Here is a 15,667-nt window from a genome sequence, read left to right as displayed (position 1 = left end):
GGAAATCAGAGGGTGTCTCTCCCCACAGCCACTTAATTAGTTTTCATCCCAAAAGGGAAAATTACACCCAAGCCTTGATGAGATAGGTGTTCCCCTGCCTACTGTACAAATTTGGGATTTTCTGCTCAAATGAGGCCCTTGGGCAGAGACAAGTTGGTTATCAGCATTTGCTTTCACATGGCTTGAAAGCACGAAAAGTGGAGGTACCTCACTGGGTTCACCCAGCTGACTTCTCTATTGGGACCACACTGGGCCCATCTAGGCCCATGGAGCAGACCATAGCTTTTGGGATGCATGGGCGGATGTAGGTTTAACTCACCACAAGGAACCCAAAACTCTGCCACCGCCCTCAAGCAAGGCTGAAATGCCATCGGAAAAGAGCTTGTCCCTGTCATGATCCACCCAAACAACCTCAGAGGAGCAGGAGATGCTGGCAAGCTGCAGGAGGTGGTGAATCAGGGAGGCTCCCTGGCTGCTGCCACCACTCCAGCCTCCACCCGCTTCACAGGGACACACAGGTCCCATCCCTGGGCTTGTCACCCTGTTTGTCTTAGGATGACAACAGATCTGCTGTGGCATTCATGGTCCAGCACCACCTGAACTCAAGACTGGGCTAGGAGGAGAGCTTTGCAGCTGGCTTGGTTCACATGCCATGAGAAAAGCTTCCCAAAGACAAGCTGCTCCTATAACACCCCCTTCCCCCCCTCCTTAACCCCCTCTGCTTCCTCCCCAAAATCAGAACAAAGACTTTGTGGTATGTCTGCAGGCTGGATCAGTGCAGAGGAGCATCATGTGCATCCTAACAGGAGCAGGAGATCCGTTGCCCAGGAGAAGGCAGCCTCTGCTCCGTCTGCTTTATGGATTTTGCCAGCAGGGGCTATGCTTGTGCGGCGCAGAAGCAGCTTTGCAATGGGATGGAAGGAGGCGGTGGAGGTCCACCAGCCAGCCTGCAAGCCCTCCTACAACGGAGGATAGGTGATTATCCCAAAGCAAAAACATCCCAGAGAAGAATAAGAGGAGAAAGGAGACATCTTCCACCTTCCCAACAAGCAATAAGACAGACCCACCCTTCCTTATCACCTCATCTCTCTGCCATAAGGTCCGGGCATGCAGCCGTGCTGCATCTTAGCCACCTTCGCTCATCCAGTAGGAAAAACTGGATCTTCTCATACATAAAGTGGGATGTTATTAGCAGGTGTGCACAGAGCAGGGAGAAAGTGAACAGTGTGGTTTCCCCCGCAGTCAGGGTGGTGAATCAGAGCTCAGAGACGCGTCCCCGCTCCCCTAGATGAGCCAGTTTTGGGTGCCCCTGTCCCACAAGCCTCACACCACCAGCCTGCAAGGAGGACACGGCTCATCTGATCCTTCCCCTTCCACCACAGGGACCTTCTTCGCCATGTCCCCATGGAGGCAGCAGCATTTCCCCGTCAAGGGGGACAGTACACCACAGGGAGCAGTTTGCTATAACCGGTGGCAGAACTTGGACACAGGGCTGTGTCTGGGAGCCCTGTGCCAGCGCTGGGAGTCCCAATGGCCACCCCAGCATCCTGGCCACCCTGCTTGGCAGGGAACTGATATCCAGAGGCGGAAGGTCCCTGGCTGTGGGGCTGGTTTGGGATTTTTTTCTGCTTTCCAGGAAACTTCTCCCTCTGGTGAAATGTCACAGCCTGGTTTCCCCTGCACTCCAAACTCCTTCGTGCCCCTGTTTGTCAGCTCCTCAGAGTGGACGTCAGCTCCTCTCAGATCCCAGCAGCTCATGACAAGCTGGAGGAGGAGGTGGCATTTAAGGAGCCATGAACCCAGCATGCCAGTCCTCAGCTCCCTCTGGTCCCTGATGGTCAGTCAGATGGAGCTGAAATCCTACTCTGCCGCATGCAAACCCCTGCCCCAGTGCAGCCCCCGATCCCTCAGTCCTTGTAGATGTCCCAGGAGCAGCCTGTGGGGACACCCTGCCCCATGCATCCTTGGACTACGGTGACAGTGAGCAGGGCCGTGCCATGGGGCTGCTCTGGATTCATGTAAAATACTTGCTCATGCACCATCCAGCTGGCAGCATCCTCTGCCCAAACCCTGATGGCGAATTTGGGCTGGACGGTTTTTCCCTCTCCAGCCCCTCACGCGAAGCCCAGCGAGGCACTGGAATCAGTAGACATCCCTGCAGCTCCACACCAGCTCCACTGACCAACTCAAGAATAACAATTCATTAACAAGGGCCAAACTGTCTCTTCCCTGAACATGGGTCACAGAGAGGGCCATGCGATGCAGCACATCACCTGCCTTCATGCGTTGCCACAGCCAGTCGTGATGAGTGGATTGAGAGCAGCCCTGCCGAGAAGGACTTGGGGGTACTGGTGGATGAAAAGCTGGACATGAGCTGACAATGTGTGCTCGCAGCCCAGAAAGCCAACCGTGTCCTGGGCTGCATCAAAAGAAGCAGGTTGAGAGCAGTGATTCTGCCTCTCTGCTCTGCGCTGGTGAGACCCCACCTGGACCACCGCGTCCAGCTTTGGGGCCTCTCAACATAAGAAGGACATGGACCTGTTGAACGAGTCCAGAGGAGGGCCACAAAAATGATCGGAGGGGTGAAGCACCTCTCCTTTGAGGACAGGCTGAGAGAGTTGGGGTTGTTCAGCCTGGACAAGGCTCCAGGGAGACCTTATAGCAGCCTTCCAGTACTTAAAGGGAGCCTACAGGAAAGATGGCAAGGGATTCTTCATTGGGGAGTGTAATGATAGGAAGAGAGGTAATGGTTTTAAATTGAAAGAATGTGGATTTAGATTAGATATTAGGAAGAAATTCTTTATTCTGAGGGTGGCGAGACACTGGAACAGGTTGCCCAGAGAAGTTGTGGATGCCCCATCCCTAAAGGTGTTCAAGACCAGGCTGGACGAGGCTTTGAGCAACCTGCTCTAGTGGGAGGTGTCCCTGCCCATGGCAGGGGGGTTGGAACTGGATGATCTTTAAGGTCCCTTCCAACCCAATCATTCTATGATTCTCTACGTGCCAAGGACAATGGCTGCATGCACAGCCAGCGCTGCTCCTCTCCACCAGCCGTGGCTCCGAGCTTTGCCCCAGGGTGCCGAAGGCTGGCCGGCGTGGGAGGAACAGTAGAACCTGATCTCTGAGAGCATTTGCTTCCCAAATTCATCCTGTCAGCTGCTGGCAGTAGGTCCCCGCAGGGCCCCGGCTCTTCAGTCTCTTCGTTGACACCAGGACTCCCAGCTAAAGGCAGCTCCAGCGTGTTCAGGCAAATCCCTCCCATGCAAAGTGGGGATTCCCACAGTGGGAATAAGGCTTCACTCAGTGAAAACACCCAGCAAACTGTCTCATCGCTCAGGCATCCCAAGGTCAGGGCCAGCGTTGTCTTCAAAGATGCTGCAAGTCTTCCCACGACAGCTCGTTAGGGCATCCCACACTGACGACGCTGCCTTCCGACGCTGGCTGGGGGGGACGAGGTCACAGCTGGGATTAGTTCACGCTCCCACAGCGCCTGAGGACCCTCGTGTCTCAGCCCTGGGCAGAGCCTGGAGCGAGGCGAGGCAGGAACGCGGCGTCGCTCCCTGCTGCAGGAGGAGTTTCCTACCACCATGTGCTGGCCAAGGCTACCCGATTTCACCGGGATGCGGCTGCTGCCACCCCACAGCCCGGTGCGTGGGGCTGAGAGATGGAAACACCACAGATGAACTGTATTTCACAGGTTTCTCATTACAGCCTGGCAGCTAATTACAGCTCTGCCTCCTCTCCCGGGCTTGCCCACCGCTGGATCTGGCTTTGCCGGGCTTCACCCGCCCGGCTGGGAAGGGAGAAGGAAGATAAGCCTTTCCTTGCACATTAATAACATCCTCCAGACGAGCCCAAGCGCCTCAGACCTTGCGAGGAGCCCTGATAAGGTTGAGGTGAGTCACCGATGTACCCGAGATCCGGCGCTCAGTACGTCGCTGCGTCTGGTGACGCGCGTGCGGCCAGGCAGCGCGCAGGCCGCCATCACGCCAGGAGTCACACAGCTCCTGCTGGGCTGGGACACGGAGAGGCCCTGCCGGTCCCTCTCCCCTCTCCCCCTGCCCGCCCGGGTCGTCTTCAAAGGGTGAGGAAGGAAAACACATAGTCCTCGGGACAACGAGAGCTCATCCCAACGAGGTGATGCCGGCCGGCTGACATCCCTGCGCCAGGGGGTGACGCCATTTCTCTCCCAAGTGATGTCAAGTCCCTGGGGATGGGGACAGGGACAGGTCCTTCTCCCCTGGCGCAGCTGGCTGGGTGTAGATGCTGGCGATGACCAGAGCAGGCCAGCCCTTGCTCACACACCCCCTCCCCAGTGCCACCCCCTGTCCCCTCTGCGCCACCACGCTTGGCCCGGCTCGACGAAGGAGACTGAAGAGCTGGGGCCCTGCGGAGACCTACTGCCGCCCCATCCCCACTGCCACCACCCCCCACGTCACCTGCCTTGTCACCACCATCACCCTGACCCTGCTGCCATGTCCTGTCCCCATTTTCACCCACTGCCACCCCCATCCCTGTCCCCACTGACACCTGATGTCCCCAATGTCACCCCATGAGCACGTCCCATCACCTGCTGTCCCCACACCATCCCCTCGTCCCCAGTGCCACCTCCTGCCCCCACACATCTCCCCGTCCCCACAGTCACCTCCTGTCCCCACTACATCATCCCCTTGCCCTCAGTGCCACCCCATGTCCCCACTGTCACCGCAGCTCCCCACAGCCCCTCTCCCCAGGGCCACCTCACGTCCCCACTACACCTCCCCCGCCACCTCTCCAGCGGCCACAGTGTCACCCCCTGTCCCCGCAGCCCCCGTGCCCATGTCGCCCCCGTCCCGGCTCCCCCCAGCAATGACACCTCCACCCCACCCCCCCCGGCCCCTCCACCCGCCGTGACGTCACGGCGCGGCCCCGCCCCCGGCGCAGGCGCAGTGCGGGGGGGGCCGCCGGGGGCGGAGCGCGGCGCCGGGCGGGGCGGGGCGGGGCGGGGCGGGGCCGCCTCCATCCGGGTCCCTCCCCGCCGCCGGGCAGTGCGGGCGGCGCGCGCCTCGGCGGGACAGCGGCGGGTGAGTGCGGGGCGGCGGCGGCGGGGCGGGAGCCCCCTGGGGGGCCGGAGGACCGGGCGCCCCCTCCCCGCACACCGCTCTGTGGGGCAGGGACCCCCCTCCGGCAGCCCTGTGGGGCAGGGCCTCTCCTTGTGCCTTGTTCTATGGGGCAGGGCCCCTCCTTGTGCGCCGCTCTGTGGGGCAGGGACCCTCCTTCAGCACCGCTGTGGGGCAGGGGCCTGTCCCTGTGCACCGCTCTCTGGGGCAGGGACACCCCCTCCTCAGCAGCGCTCGTGGGGGACGGGCTTCCCTCCCTCTCAGCTCCGTAGTCCCCTATGGGGCAAGGACCTCCATAGGGACACAGGGCCCTGCAGGGCAAGGCCTGTCCCTGCTGCTCCCCACACAAACCCGGGTAGGGCAAGCCCTATTCAGGGTGACCGGCATGTGCCTTCGGGGTGGCTGGCAGCGCTGTGGGGATGCCGTAAGGTCCCCACTTGTGGGGCAGAGTGGACAGCCCAGAGAAGGGGGCAGTGGAGGCTGGACCGTGGCCTGGGACCGCATCGCCCAGGACTGACAGAGGTGGGGGCTGGGGCAGTGCAAAGGAACAGGGGACATGTCCCCACCCCGTGTGGATCCCGCCTGGACCCCCCCTTTATGAGAGGAAGTTCCTGGGGGTCCCACCGCATGCTCGGCTCGGCATCCCTGGGTCACCCCATTCCCTGTAGCCGCTAGCTTGGAATCAGGCACGTTGCCTCCCTTTCCTGGGGCCAAGACAGGATGCTACAGCTTTCTTCAGCTTAAAAAAAACCAAGCAAAACACCCAGAAATGGGAAAAGCTGCTTTTTTGGAGTTAAACGCGGTGACTGTTCCTGCTGTACAGGCACGTACAGAGCCCTCCCAGCATCCGCCTCTTCGCCCGCTTTGGCAGGGGACGCGTGTGAGTCCCACAGGACTGAAAGCCGATGGGTAAAAATGCACCTCCTGTGGTTTTGGGGTTTTTTTGTTTAGTTTAGCCTGTCTTTGTTTTAGCCTGGGTTCATGGAGGAGAGCATCTCCGTGGGTCCTGCTGCCCCATGCACCTACAAGCAGTGCTGGATCCTTCGGATGTGCCAGCGTGTGTGTCGGGGGTTATTTCCCCCCTCCCTTGTGCACCTTTGGCAGGAGGTTTGGATGACATCTTGCTCTGGCACGCTCCTCTCCTTTGATCTCGAGTTTCCTGCCATGTATAACGTGTTCGGCAACACGCGAACCCAGCTCCGCGGCTGCTGGGGAGGGCGATACGGGTGCCTCCTCTCCCCGGTTTTCCCCGGCTGACTCCTGCCGACAGCTCCTGGTTTTCCTTTGTCTCGGCTGCCACCAGGACGGGCTTTTGCAGCCAGAGGATGCTCTGAACAGAGCTAAGACAAGCACAAAAAACACCCCTGTTCCTTTGTTTCCAGACGCTTGTGGGCTCAGCTGATTTTATGCAGCGTTTCGTGCACCCAGGCAGATAAACCGACTGCTCACATCTGTTTTTTTTTATTATTATTATTTTTCTGGGTTATTTTGTGTGATTTAGTTTGCAGGGAACATATTCCAGCTGCAGGCTGTGCTGGAGGAATGCGGCACCTTCCTAGAAATGGGGTGAATTAGCCAGAAGTGTAACTGGAGCATCTCATGGTTGAACTCTCGTGTCCTCCTCGCATCTCCTCTGGCGAGCAGGGCCATAAGCTCTCAGCGCCATACACTAAAATCCGGATTCACTATCCCTTCTCCTTGCTCATAGGATGAGAAGTTTGACCCCAGTTTGCATAACCCTCTGCCAACAGCAGCTTTGGGGCCAGTGAGGACAGAGGAAGGTGAACAAAACCCAGGTCCAGGCTCAGACCCAACTGCTTTGATGGCTGAAATAAGCCTTTTTTTATGCTTGACTTGCAAGAAAGCAAAATACAAGTTTTTGTATTATTACTATTTTTTAGGTTCCTGTTGTTGTTTCAGTTCCTATGGGTGTTCGGTTTGATAGCGAGACTGTAGCCTGAATTCATATTAACGCTTCTTTTTTATGACGGGTGTAAACAGAGCTACCTTGAGCGTGTCAAACAGCCCCTGAGTAAATCAGGTTATTTGCTCTATTACTTTATTCATACAGGTTAGATGCTCCAGCTGATGCATCTAGAGTGCTGTGCCATCTGGAGCAAAAATTAAATACAAATTTGGCCCTCAGCCTGGAAAAATAACAAGCTTTTGCCTCCAATAACTGGCGGCAGAAGAGTATAGCCCCTGACAGAAGAAATGCTTGGGGGCAACATGGAAGGAACCCAAAATGCACTAATTGAGGTATTTGAAACACACACACAAAAAAAAAAAAAAAAAAAAAAGAAAAGAAAGAAAAAGAAATCCTTCCAGCCCTGCATGCCAAAAGCAGTCAGGAGGGATGGTGTGATGCAGTTACAATGTCATGGGGCTGATGCCTGCAGGTTAAGGTCCTGGTCCTGAGTGGATGGTAGATCAGCTGGAGGTGAGTGTGCTGGTGCCCTCCTGGGTTTCCCAGTCTTGCTGTCAAAGGAAATCGCCTCCACAACCTTCCAAAGCTCCACTTGAGCACCTGCTCAGCTCAGGTTTGCTTACTTTATTCCAGCTCAGCCCAGTAAAAGTTTATGCCAAGGCTGAGCCGCTGGCTAGGACCTTCATTCTCATCTGCAGCTGGGTTTGGACACTCTGGATCTGCTGGTTGGGTCACTGGTGTTATCATTTGGTCAAAGGCTGTCTCAGATTTGGGGAGAGACGACGTGGAGGTGTGTTAGCTGCAGTGGGACCTCTTGCTTGTGCAGCTCAGGCTCCGGTCCACTCGCCTCCAAGCATGACTGGGGATACTTGTGATGGACCAGCTGTGAAGGACACCTAGGTCAACATGCTCTGCATTTTAGTGGCATCTGTCTGACCTTCAAATAAGGAAGACTGTATGTGCCAAATGGGAAATAAGATGATGACTGCTGGTTGCTACTGCCGTTCTTGGCTGAAGGGTGGTCCTGATTATGTCCTGAAGGAGTGGCAGGTGATGGGGAGGAGGAGGTTGAGGATTATGCGTCGAGGAAGCAGCAGAGCTGCTCATGGGATGTCTCCAGACTGTGGGACTGAACCGAGCCTGGAGGTTTTACCCAGGAAGGACTAGTGTTTTCAGCTGGTCACCTGGACTAAATGATGTGTTGGATGATACAAGGACACCTGGCTTTGCTAGGAGGGCTTTCGTGCTTATGGACCACCTCTCCACACGTTCCCTCTTGTGTCATCCCTCCCAACAGTCTAGCTGTTGCCTCCACATTGGTTGTATGGCAGAAGACATGTTGTGAGTGATTATCTCGTAGACAGAAAACACCACCTGGATGTTGAAAAGGTGGGGAGAGGCACAGCTGTGAACGTTCGTCTCCTCCTGCTCCCACCACCGTGACCTGAAATGCTTCTGCCATGGGATGGCAGGGCTTGGCACAGCTGAGACAAGGTCCTGTCCCTGGGTCAGACTCCCACTGTCTCACCCAGATGCTCTGTAAACCCAGGCAATCATCCCTCAGGCCAGGGTAGGACATGCAGATGCTTCTGATGGTCTTCAGCCACCTTGGAACTGTTGGTGTCAACACCCAGAAGGTGTTTTTTTGGTTTTAAAGCTTCTTTGGGTGTCTCAGTCTCAGCTGTGGTTGGTGTCACAGAGCTGGGTTTCTGTTTATTTTTGTTTCCTGTGATCATTCATCATAAAGCTGAGTCTTGTTGACATAAGATAATGTCTGTCTTGCATGGACTTCCCTCTCCTGTCCCTTCATAACGACGTTGCCCTGAAGCTGCTCAGACTTTGCATCGGGAGCGGTCGCCCTGCCTGCATCCCTGCCTTGACTCATTGACTACTTTAAAATGACATCAGCGATGATGTGATGTGGGGCTTATCTGCAAGACCCCGGTGGTGCCTCTTGCTTTATTGAGAAATGCAGGTCATCCCATCGAAAACATGCTTGAGGAGAGAATGCAAAACCCCTGTGATTTCATGATAGTGATGGGCAGAGGTAATTTGCTTCCTGACCTGAGGAACAGGAAAACCTCAGCATCTTCTCTGCAGGGCACAGTGGGTTGGAGCTGTACCCGGTTTCCCCCATCCCAGGATGCAGCAGTACCCGAGTGCTCGTTGGGGACTGAGCTGCATAGTTTCTGGATGCTTTTCCGTTCCTGGAGGTATGACATGGGCCATCCGTGTTATTTTTCTACCTGTATGGCACATTTAATTTCCATGAGAAAAAAAAAAAGAAACTTAAACAGTTCCAACCGTGTGCCAAGGGCTCCTGTGTCCTGTTAATGAGCTGATTACAGTGCCAGAGGGATGTCGACGGGAGGAAAGAGCAGCCGTCCAAAGCACCTCGAAAGAATGCCAGCAATAGCATCAGCAGTGAGGATGGAGCGGCTGTGAAGCCTCCAAGATAGGGATGAGCGGTGGCAGGGGAGGAGGAGACACGCTTGGGGAGGATGGACAACCCGGTGCCCAACCTCGCTGCTCTGAGAGAAGCAAAAAGCCTCAATGCCACTGCGTGGGTGGGCGGCAGGAGCCGGGTGCCAGAGCCCACGGACCAAATTAGTTGTGAGCAGCTGCCTTGGCGTAGCCAAAGGCTGCAAGGTCTCGGGTTGCTCCGACACTGGAGCTAAAACTGGATCAGCCTTTGGAAAAAGCAGGGGAGATGGCGAGAAGCAGGAGGAGGAGCGAGGGCCGGGCTGCGGGAAGCCCAGGCAGGGAAGTCCTTTGACCAGTTGCTTTTTCTTCTCCAGCTCCAGGACTGTGAATGTGAGAAGCAAGCAGGAATAACTTCTCCTGGTTTATTTTTTTTATCCTGGTGGAGGGTTAATCTTGCCGCTAATGCAGCTTTTAACTTGCAAAGCGCCTTAGACGAAACCACGCCAGGAGTGTGTTTGCAAGAGAGAAACTGAAAGTGCTGAGCGGGGAGAGCAGCCGCCCTCCCAATTTCAGCCATCGGCCAGCTCGGGGCTGTTACAGCTCTTCCTGCCTGGAAATAGCAGGGGGTTTCCTGGCTTCTTGGCTGGGAGGAGTATTTAGGGGAAAATATAAGAGCTCTGGGGCCATGCAGATTTCCATCCTGGGAACCCACAGGCGTGGAAGCAGGAGGTTTCGGCTCTTCAGTCCGTCCATTTGAAGCCAGGAGGAGCAGCCTGGGAGGTAAGGTGATGGGTGAAGCCAAATTATGCATCAAAATTGGGTGGCAGGGAGCACAGTCTCCCCTCTGATGGCTTCCAACTAAAATAAATTCATCCAAGCGTTGTGCCTCTCCCCCCGACCGGGCTCTTCATGCTTGCAGCCTGCACAAAATTAAATTGCCGGCGTACCGTAAGGATCAAATTAAACTTGTCTTCATGCAGAGCTTTCTCGCGAGCAGGCAAATATTTCGCGGGGCTTTAAAGACTCTCATTTTTCTATTGTTCTGTATAAAAACCCGTCGCCAGGCTGGGCTTCCCCCAGAGCGATTTCCTGGTTCGTTGGTTATTAACGCAGCTGCGGGGTTGGTTTATTCTTTTCCTTTTTAGCTTCGAAGTGACGGATTAAGACCCAGCATCTCACTCTCTTGGCATCTGAAATAAAAGATGAGGCTTTTGGAGACTCTGTGAATGTGGTGGGCATCCAAAGCGGGACAGGATTGTGCAGTGTTGGGTGGTTTTGTGGCTGAGTAAATAGTGATAATCTCGCCTGAGAGCTGGCTGGAGCCCGTCCGCTGGCACTCGCATAGGTTGGCTGGCTGTCAGCTGAGCCCTCCACCCCGCTCCCACTTTGCACGGAAAAAAACCCTCACGGTTGCACTGGGCGTTGCACTGAGCGTTGTTTGGGGGCGGCGCTTTAGGCTGCGGCTTTGCCTGGGGGATGCTGAGTTGTCATGTACTTCCATCCGCCCTCGGGGCTTCCCCCTTGCATCTCCCCCACCCGGCATCTCCTGCAGCGTCTCCCCACCAGCATCTCCTACAGCGTCTCACCCCCCACCTCACACCTCCTACAGCGTCTCCCCCCTCCTCGTGTCTCCTGCAGCGTCTCCTCCCCCTCGCATCTGTGGTCGACACAGCAGGAGGAAGGGGTTGGGGGGTGACAGCGAAGGGCTGGGATGTGTTGCAGGCGGGTGAGAGGGATGGGGCTGGAGACAAGCCCACTGTTGGGTGGTTTATTCCAGTCCGGAGGAACTTTGGATGCTAAAGCTGGGAACAGGCATACTGCAGAGAGTTAGGAGTTGGGCTTCATGGGGAAGCCAAGAGAATATTGTTCTGTGCCTAAGGAGAAAAAAACCCATGGTAGCCCATTAAAATGGGCTGGAGAAGAGGGGCTCTGCTGCCGTCCCATCAAACATCTCTGAAAGCAGTGGATTTAAGACAACTCCTGATGAGATTGAGTCCTGGTTTAAACTGAGGTTGAAACTATTAGACCTCTTTATGTTTCTTTTTTGAATGGAATTTAGAAGAGGAAAGAAGTAAGCACTAACAAAAGTTTGCTTTCTTTGTTAGAAAACTTTTGCTTTCTAAGAAGAGTGACTTTTCCTTGCTAAACGATCACTGGAATCCTTTTTGCCTGAAGCCTCCTTTAGGTTTTGATTTATTTCAATGGTTAACATTTCTCTTAAGAGACAGAACATAAAACTTAGGAGTGAACTGTGTTTGGTATCGAAAACCAGGTTGCACGTTGCCTGCTTCATCTTCTAAATCAAATAACATATTCTTGAATATTATAAATTATTCATCGCAAGTGTAGCAGCAGGTGCTGGACTGTTTACATGAGGATGTTGTGTTACATTTTTTCACCTTAATAGCACAGGACCTTGTGGGAAAGCTGTGCAGACAAAGGTTGCTGCGAAGCTGGGCAAAACTTGTGTTCTGTGTGAATTACCCAATTTGCCACTTAGAAGTTTGCCCTCTTTTTTCTTACTGTTGCAATAATGTTTTCCTTAGCCAGTGGAGAACAAGTCAGGGATTTGGGGATTTTTTTTTTTAATTTTTTTTTAGCTGGAGCATCATTCCTGTTAGAGTGGGACCCCAAAAATGGGTTGTGATGCCCCATTGGGATGCTTGACTGGGATGGGATCCCACCTTTCAATTGCAGCCGGGTGAGACAGACAGGGTCTCCTCAGACACCGGCGTCGCTCCAGACAACCATCTGCAGCACTGGGATGGAAATTCCCTTTTTCCACCCCAAACTCAGCCCCAATGAGGATTTCTCGGCGAGGACTCACTGTGTGGCAGCCATCTCCATGGGCTGCTCTCGCTTTTGTTTACATCTGGTCAAAAACTTCTTAAATTTAGTGGCGAGGGAGTAATTCTAATCCTTTTCAATGAGATCAACGGATTAGTGTCTCAGATGCTTATAAAATTGCAAGGATTAGCCGAGCCTTTTTTTTTTTTCCCTTCCCTCTTTCTGTGCCGCGTAACGTCATCACTGCGTTTTAAAAGAGGATCTCTGTGCTGTTACTAAGAACTGAACCAATTTATAGGAGCCTTTGCGAATCAAAGCATTTAAAAACAATATCTTTGTCCTCTCCCTCACTCACTCTGGCTTTTTGTGCAATATTAGGGTTTGTTTTTTTCTTTTTTTGCAGCATCCCTGGCACCAAACCACAGTAGCCGTTCAGCAGATACGTTGGGTTTGCGTGGCTTGGCTGCGTTTGCGGCACCCGTGCGGGTAAGTAGGGAGCTGACCCAAAAGCTTTCCTTGATAGAGACTTGCAAAATCACATATTGAGTTGAGCAGATCCTGAAAGTGATGTTGTTTCACGAGGTTGCCCTTTATTGCAAAGGATTTGGTCTTTTGTTCCCAGAGGGGAACGGCGCTTCTGGATTGATGGGATGCTCTTGTGCTGGCTGTCGGGAGCAATGGGAGTGGGATGAAACTCCATGCACCCCACATTCCTGCATCCTCTTAATTAAAACCTGTGCTTTCATTAGGATGTGATCACTAACCGGCTTGCAGGGAAAACTACACACGGAGCCAATGTGGAGGAGGATTTAGTTCAAACCTTGTTGCTCTGCCTCCTCTTGCAACATTGCCCCGCACCTTTCCCTGCAGGGTATTTTTTAAATGCCTTTTCTCCTGGGTCAATGGCTGTGTGGTCGCTTGACCTGCGTGAGTGAGGCAATCCCGAGCTGTTGAGTGGTAGGAGCTCCAAGCCAGGAATTTCTGGCCCCGACCCAATATACTTTTAGAGGCAAGCTTTTAAATATATACAAAGACAAGCTCATAATTTCCACTATACTAATGAGGCCATGGCGTTTTCATTGAGATGTGCCAATAGCCGCCGCGGTGGTATTTTAGCAGCCTTGTACTGTGAATCCAAATGTGATTTAACATGGCAGCCCCTGCGGAGCGGAGGAAAACTGGCTTCTCCTGCTGAATTTCAATGATGCTTCTTGGCGGTGCTACCCGAAAACCCCTGTCGTGGTGGGACCTTTCCTTGTGTTCCATCTCAACATGGGTTTTCCCCGCAAATGCTACCGTTTTGGTGAAGATGGGAAAGGATAGGAGTGGGTTGAAAGATGGATAATGATATTTGAGGAGGGGGAAAGTCTTGGTTTTAAAGACTGGTTTTAAAAGATTGTGCGGCTGCAATTTCATAACCAGACTTGCTGGTAGTATCTTTAACTCGTAGTAAAAACTGAACGCAAGGGCTCCCAGGCATCATGTGCTCTCTTGACCTTTAAAAAGACACTTGAGGCAGCCTAACTACTCGTTGCTAAGCCGACTCGTTAGTGCCACTCATATATTTTGCCTTCTAGTAGGTGATTCGGTGCCTGGGAATTTGTATAAATCTGACTTTCACACGCGTGAAAGTCACATTGGTGTTTTTTAGCTTTGCTGCTCAAGGAGGTCCCAGTAGCCTTGAAACAGTCAGAAAATATTTAGAAGGTTGTGTTTAGTCAGTTGCATGAAAAATGCAAACTTTAAGATACTCTCTCAAAAGTTGTTTGGTTTTTTTAAACGAGTCCTGTATCAGCAGCACACACCTGTAACTTGGGGTTTTACTTATTTAGGGTTCAATTTATGAGAAACCCATGTAAAAAGTGACGTTCTTCGGCGAAGCGGGGGTCTGGGTAGGTAACGCTAAAAATTCATGCATGGCTATCCATCACCCCCTGGTTACAGACTCCGTATGCTGCAGGTAATCCTGAATTTTAAGGTCCTGTGACTTTCTCCATCCCACTAAGGTCAGGGAGGTTCTCCCCATGATGCCAGGGAGAACAGGAGAGAAGAACGGTATCCCATGGCATTGCCTTTGGTACTGAAACTCTCCACAGAGGAGGATATGTGTACGTTGGGTTAACGCATATTTATCTCCATCAAGCACCTTGCTTGGACATGCAAGTCTGGGAGTGGAAAAGTTCATTTTTCCATTACCAGCTAAATTTTGAGGTTTTTGTGATCCTTGCAGCTACCTTTGCTTGTGCCAATCCTGTGGGAGTGAAGCAGTTTGGGTCCCGTATCCGTATGTCTCTGGGGAGGGTTTTTTTGCTGGACGCTAAAGCGTTGCAAAATCCCCCCGGACTCTGTTAGCAGAGCAGAAGGAACGATAAAAATAAATACTCCCCCCAAACCCAGTACTTTTGTTAAAAGCAGAGGAAGGGCAAGCCGACTGCGCAGCTCATTTTTCTGTAAGTATTAGGAAAAACAGCAAATGGCGGTGACGTGGCAGTAGCGTAAATTCCCAGCAGTCTGAGGTTTGGGTTTGTTTGGGTTTTCCTGAAAGCTTTTTAATGCTGTCAGCATCTTAAAATACAAACCTTGCAGAATCTGTGTGGGCTTTGGGGGACGGCTCCTCTCTAGGATTTGTTTCAGCGAGTTTTTTCCGGTATCCAGACACCAGCTTTTTTGCTCTTCTGCATCCAGCTACCTCTTCTCCTTAATTTTTACCACAAATATAAATGGTGCAATTAAAAGGGTCTGCGGAGAGCATTCCTGAGGACTGAAATCCAGGATCCAGGAGCAGACGGCAGCAGCATAAAGAGGAATTCTTCCCTTTCTGGCCTCATGCTGCTTTTCCACTGCGAGGCTTTACAGCCATCTGGATCCCCTTTCAGATTATGCCCCCCCTCAAAAAAATCCATAACCTAGCAACCTTATTTAGTGTAAATGAGAGCATTATGCCTTCCTGCATCCCAAATTGCCCTTGGCTCCTCTTACTGCCTTTGTAGGATGTCTGCTAGCAGCTGCAATTCCCATCGCCAGTGCAGGGTGCCTACCTCCAGGAGGATTTTGTAAGGATTATCGATCCCTGGATGTTGCACTGATTTTTTTTGATTATTTTTTTTCCCATTAGAGGAGCTTAGGAAACAGGGGAAAAAGGGTTTCAGGAGGTCATTTAGTCCATCTGCTTCTCAGTATAAAAGAGCAGAGAAGGCTGGTCGCTCTTCTGCTCCGCAGAAAGCAATTTGCATTTGTTCAGCCTGAAGATGACTTGATCAAAGCAAGATTTTCTTCCAGATGTGATATTTCGGGGGCCCCCATTGCTTCCCCCGGCTCTCGGTGTCATCACCCAGGAATTTGCAAGTTCCCCACAGTGTTTAGCATCACATTCTCTGGTCTGTCCTTTTAACGGCTTAGGCTGGGTTTAGGCTGAGCATTTCTCATGGGG

At 52.9% G+C, this 15,667-nt stretch overlaps 1 protein-coding gene across 4 annotated transcripts in view; it reads left to right on the top strand.

Moving 5' to 3' along the window:
- The first annotated feature begins 4,995 nt into the window (after positions 1–4,995).
- RNF24 (ring finger protein 24) overlaps positions 4,996–15,667 on the top strand; it is a 32,305-nt gene continuing 21,633 nt past the window's right edge. Inside the window, exons 1-2 of one of the 4 annotated variants that reach the window (XM_074587246.1) lie at positions 4,996–5,063; positions 12,641–12,723. The gene's annotated coding sequence lies outside the window, so the exon portion shown is untranslated. Of the gene's footprint in view, positions 5,064–9,729; positions 10,231–12,640; positions 12,724–15,667 lie in introns of those variants that run through there. The other 3 variants (XM_074587242.1, XM_074587243.1, XM_074587244.1) reach the window with 3 other exon arrangements.

This window comes from Larus michahellis, chromosome 5 (assembly GCF_964199755.1).
Source record: "Larus michahellis chromosome 5, bLarMic1.1, whole genome shotgun sequence".
NCBI classification, from domain to species: domain Eukaryota; kingdom Metazoa; phylum Chordata; class Aves; order Charadriiformes; family Laridae; genus Larus; species Larus michahellis.
Note: the sequence above shows the minus strand (reverse complement) of the source record. Positions and strands in the feature narration are given on the sequence as shown.